This window comes from Lepisma saccharinum, chromosome 17 (genome assembly GCF_977018435.1).
Source record: "Lepisma saccharinum chromosome 17, izLepSacc3.1, whole genome shotgun sequence".
Classification (NCBI taxonomy): Eukaryota; Metazoa; Arthropoda; class Insecta; order Zygentoma; family Lepismatidae; genus Lepisma; species Lepisma saccharinum.
In genome coordinates this window covers 9737979-9743978 of record NC_139245.1, presented here as the reverse complement: position 1 = coordinate 9743978, position 6000 = coordinate 9737979, and positions in this window count along the sequence as shown.

Sequence of the window (6000 nt, the reverse complement as noted above, 5' to 3'; positions counted from 1 at the left end):
AGACGACATTCCATCGACGCCCGCATCCACCGAAGAGATCTCCGGATCACGCACTTCCTCTCGCTGATGCAAACGGAATTCCATATTCTCGGTAACAACAATGGATGGAGATGGGTATTGATTGGACGCGGCGACGTGCTTGTGGAACGTCCGATGCGTCTGTGGAGCCGTCGAGATATGTTTCTGTCGATTTATTTCCAATTCAGGACTTCCCAACTCAGGAACTATGGAAATTCCAATGATAACAGTGTCATTTCAAGAACTGGTCTATACCAGTTGGATATTTCAGTGAAATGTCTTCCCAACTCAGGACGTCCTACTAATTGCCTCGGGGGAGGATGCATTGGTGTTTGAAATAGTTGACATTACACACACCTGTGCAACTTTTAACCATGGGTGTCCGTAAAGGCGGGGAGGGGGCGTGGCTCTAAAAGTAAACAAAAATTGTATATTTCAGCCACAATCATGTGTGTTAATTATTGCATGAATATGAATAATTCAAATTTAAGCAATGGTTTTTTTGAAGGAACAACACTATTACAACACTAACGTGCCATGTTTTCCCCCCTGGAAAAAAAATACCTTCCTTACCCCTCCCTCGAAGAAATCCTGCGGACGTCCATGCTGCTAACCTTACCTACAAACAAAAGATCCGTAATATACTCGAAATATATTAGAGGAAAGAATAAACTTCCCGTAAAACACAGTACTTGTTCTACAAATGGATATACAGGGTGTCTCAAAAGTAATTACGCAAACTGATACAGGTGAAAGTACACGATAATAAAAGCAAAAAGTCTAAGTTAACATGGGACTGCAAACGAGCCGTTTTCCAGATAATCGTGAATGTGTGATTACAAGCCGCCACTGACTTCATTGTTTGTAAACGTCATCCTAGTTGGTAAAATGCTAATAATGTGTGCGAATGTGTGGTTAGAAGCCGTCACTGATTGCATTTTGTAAACAAAGAGTGCTTCACTCCTTGCGCGGTCCGAGGTTTGCTCTTTGTTTACAAAACAGAACATTTCCGAGAGGTGGCGTTGCAATCAAACAGGATGGATGCAATCAGTACACAGTCTAGCAATTAGATCTCCAATGACTTTTCTTACTGTATTATTAGCATTTTACCAACTAGGACGACGTTTACAAACAATGAAGTCGGTAGCGGCTTGTAATCACACATTCGCAAATATCTCGAAAACGGCTCGCTTGCGGACCAATGTTTACTGAGACTTTTTTGTTTCTATTATCGTGTACTTTCACCTGTGTCAATTTGCGCTATTACTTATGAGACACCCTGTATGTACGCAGTATTTTAGGGTAACTTACAATAACGATAAGAACTCTCAAAAACCAGTCCTTACCTCTTCCCCTTTCTTCCCAAGGCAGCGTTTCATGAGTTGGGAACATTCCACGTGAAAATATCGGTTCCTGGTTTGGGAACTTTCGTCATAGTTCCTGAGTTTGGAACATTCCACGTGAAAATATCGGTTCCTGATTTAGGAACTTTCGTCACAGTTCCTGCGTTGGGAACATTCCACGTGAAAATATCTGTTCCTGGTTTGGGAACTTTCGTCATAGTTCCTGAGTTGGGAACATTCCACGTGAAAATATCTGTTCCTGGTTTGGGAACTTTCGTCATAGTTCCTGAGTTGGGAACATTCCACGTGAAAATATCGGTACATGATTTAGGAACTTTCGTCACAGTTCCTGCGTTGGGAACATTCCACGTGAAAATATCTGTTCCTGGTTTGGGAACTTTCGTCATAGTTCCTGAGTTTGGAACATTCCACGTGAAAATATCGGTTCCTGATTTAGGAACTTTCGTCACAGTTCCTGCGTTGGGAACATTCCACGTGAAAATATCTGTTCCTGGTTTGGGAACTTTCGTCATAGTTCCTGAGTTGGGAACATTCCACGTGAAAATATCTGTTCCTGGTTTGGGAACTTTCGTCATAGTTCCTGAGTTTGGAACATTCCACGTGAAAATATCGGTTCCTGATTTAGGAACTTTCGTCACAGTTCCTGCGTTGGGAACATTCCACGTGAAAATATCTGTTCCTGGTTTGGGAACTTTCGTCATAGTTCCTGAGTTGGGAACATTCCACGTGAAAATATCTGTTCCTGGTTTGGGAACTTTCGTCATAGTTCCTGAGTTGGGAACATTCCACGTGAAAATATCGGTTAATGATTTAGGAACTTTCGTCACAGTTCCTGCGTTGGGAACATTCCACGTGAAAATATCGGTTAATGATTTGGGAACTTTCGTCACAGTTCCTGCGTTGGGAACATTCCACGTGAAAATATCGGTTCCTGATTTAGGAACTTTCGTCACAGTTCCTGCGTTGGGAACATTCCACGTGAAAATATCGGTTCCTGATTTAGGAACTTTCGTCACAGTTCCTGCGTTGGGAACATTCCACGTGAAAATATCGGTTCCTGATTTAGGAACTTTCGTCACAGTTCCTGCGTTGGGAACATTCCACGTGAAAATATCGGTTCCTGATTTAGGAACTTTCGTCACAGTTCCTGCGTTGGGAACATTCCACGTGAAAATATCGGTTCCTGATTAGGGAACTTTCGTCATAGTTCCTAAGTTGGGAACATTCCACGTGAAAATATCGGTTCCTGATTTTGAACTTTCGTCAGAGTTCCTAAATTGGGACATCACATTTCTGGCGACGTTGTTTCGGAAGCTGTTGATGACATGTTTCGTCCCTTTTCCCCAATAGTCAACCAAATGAACGTAGCAGAAATGTGGATTCATGGAACAGATTGGTCCTCTTGGGAAACTTTCATCGGGCATGTGTAACAATTAGGGATTGATGTAATACATAACAGTCACATGATCATACTGATTCTCACAATAGCCAAACATTCGGATATCGTTCAAGCAATAACAGATGGCTTGTACGAGAGCTTAAAAGGATTAAGCTCCTCTTACAACGCCACAGTACCGCTGTTGGCTCTGCAGTTCACACATGCATTCGGGAGCTCTCTTCCACGAACATAGTTTAAAATTTAATCGGAATCCTTGTGTAGTATGCCTCCAATGGGAATCGAACCTGGGACTCCTTGATTATAAGGCAACTTAGTTAGCAACTGCGCTCCCATGAGGCGCTATATTATTGATTGCATGTGAATATGTTCAAATCTGATTCGATTTGATTTGATTTTCGTTACTTAGAGTCAGTCGCTTTTCTGCCACTTTGACTAATCACGACGATGAAGATGAGTGATGATTTGTTAATTTTGTTTATTTTACTTCGCTTTTCCGCCACTTTTGGATAATCGCGATGATGAGGATGGGTGATGATATGATAAAATTGGTGAAGGGGCACTCACGAGCGGAGTGGTGAGCACAGCGCACTACGACTGCATAGCTCCTGGGTTTGAATCCTTGCCAGGGCACAGGTGTTCTTTGTCCCTTCATCAATTTCATCATATTATCACTCATCCTCATCTTGGCGATTAGCCAGAAGTGGCAGAAAAGCGAAGTGAAACAAAATCAATCAAACTCGCCATGATTTTGAACACCCGTGTCGAGGTCGGGAATGGAACCCGGGACCTCTGGCATTGTAGCGCGTTGTGCTAACCAAACCACCTCAGAGGTCGAGTATGGATCTGTCTGAAAATCCTCTTTCGACCATTACTGAAAGTTTTGCTTTCGTCAACATGTTGCGAAAAGAAGAAGAACAGCTGTTGAAAGTTTTAATCCTGCAGCATACAGTTATAATCCCGCAGCCATGACTACGTATCCCTAATTATCATTTACGGGCTGCTGTTAATGACTTCATAGTAACAAAACAACAACAACAACAAGAAAGGCAACGGAAGAGAGTGGAAGTCCCGTGCGTATAATCTCCTTCTGCCTAACAGGATCACGCAGGATATTGTTTTTATTGTCAGCGCCTGAACTTGTCTGGCTTCGAAGCTAATGAACTCCGTTGGAAGGTCAGAGATGCTGGAATCCCAACCATCACACTCAAAGGTCGGAGCAGGGGGTCACCTCAAGGGCGACAGATGACCGCTGTTACCTGTCAATTGGTTTCCGCTAACACTCAACGAAGTTATGTTCCGTTGCCGTGTGCCTCAAGGGGTAACTGGATGCCATTTCTTGACGTACACATCTTCTTTGTTGCAATGTTGCCCTTGCGCGGATTTTGTTCCATGTATAGTTATAGCTCTTAGCATTTTTGTACACAAGGATGTATTTGGGGGGTCCAGGTCCTTTGCCCCCCCCAAAAGACTTACCAAATACTAAAATTAAATAATCATTTGAAATAGTCATGAACTAGTAATCAGCAACTATACTTTTTGTTAATTGTAATTTGCAAATGAAAGTGATCATCATGCACTTATTTTTTCCTGTTACAATTGTTTCAAACTCCTTTTTCGTTATTCAATAAATATTCAATTCTTTATCTACAAGTATTTTTCTATTTCACAATAATTTACTTGCCAGGGAAGTTGTTCTTGTACAAATTTTGGCGATCTTAACTTCACGAAAGCTAGATAATGAATACAATACATGCTGTTATATATTTATTATTTTACCATCTCTTTACTTATTCCTGTAATAATAACAATACATTAATTAATTTACATATTTAATTAATGTTATTTTAGTTTTATTTCATTGAACACAATTATTCTAATTATATATTTATTATTGTTAATAATAATAATAATAATATTGAGACACTTGGTCGGACCCCCGAAAATGTATTTCTAGATACGTACGTGATTGTACAGTATATTCTGTAGACTGCACTGCTATAGTAATCTACACTAGTGTGTCTAAGGGATAGCCGAAGCGACAAGCGACACAGCCCTCCCCCAGTCTCTATAAAATAGGGTAAAAACGAGTTAAAATAGTGTTGCATACTTAACCTTAAACTAGAAACATACATGTAATGTGTACATTGCTAACATTCTTTAAGGTGAGGAGGGACAATTTCGCACCAGGCATGCATTTATTTAAATATAGTCAGAATGGTTACTGCTACTAAAGAAAATCCACGCATAATTTGAGAGTATGAATTTCTTCCCATGTTGCAAGTGGAAGCGGTTTTTAAAGTTGGTTATTAAGCTAGATACCATGTTTGAAAAATGTGATGAATACGTATTTACAGAATCCCATGTATTCCTTATGGAGAGACAACTTCAAATTGAAGTTACGGCTAAACAAATGGGAGTTTCGACTATTTCTAGCGCAAATATCATCTTCAATGGATCCTTTACCATATCATATATTTTTTTCCTCCATCGGAAGTTTGATATCTCCAAGAAAACGAGTAAAATAATTCTCCTATAAGCGTAATGCATTTCTCCTTGCCTCCTACAGCCATCCTGGCAGTGTTGCCAAACCTGATGTGCATAAAAGAGCTAAATTTCACCTTAAATTGAGCTAAAGTTGACTTTCAAGGAGCTAGATTTACGAAGGCTGGATAAAGTGCCTCCCATGGTAATTTTAGTTGTCAAGTTAAATAACAATATAGTTTCATTGCGTTTTGTACCTTTGTTATTTATCGTCGCTTTTCTGTTGTTCTTGGCTAATCGCGACGATGAGGATGAGTAATGATTGAAATTATAAAAGGGCACTCACAAAGAACACCCAAGTCCTCCCCGATGTCACTTCGTCACCTTGTAATAAGGGGGTCCTGGGTTCGATATCCGGTGGAACCACCTAGTGGCGTGAATTTCACTATAACCTGTAGCTCCAGTCCCGATTAGCCTATCTGTGCACGAAATTGACTCCAAAACAAAACCAATGTTTGAGCTAATCTCGAACAGGAAGTGGCTATAGCTCTATATAGGAACCACGTTAATCAGCACACACTACTTTCAACATTTTGATGTCCATAGAAACGTATGAAAAACGTATACAGACTTTTACAGTTGGAGCAGGGAGTGTGTTCTTGCATATTTTAAAATACAATCATAACAGTCATTAACTTTAGAAAGTAATATTGCTACACAGTTACTCGAAAGGAGCAG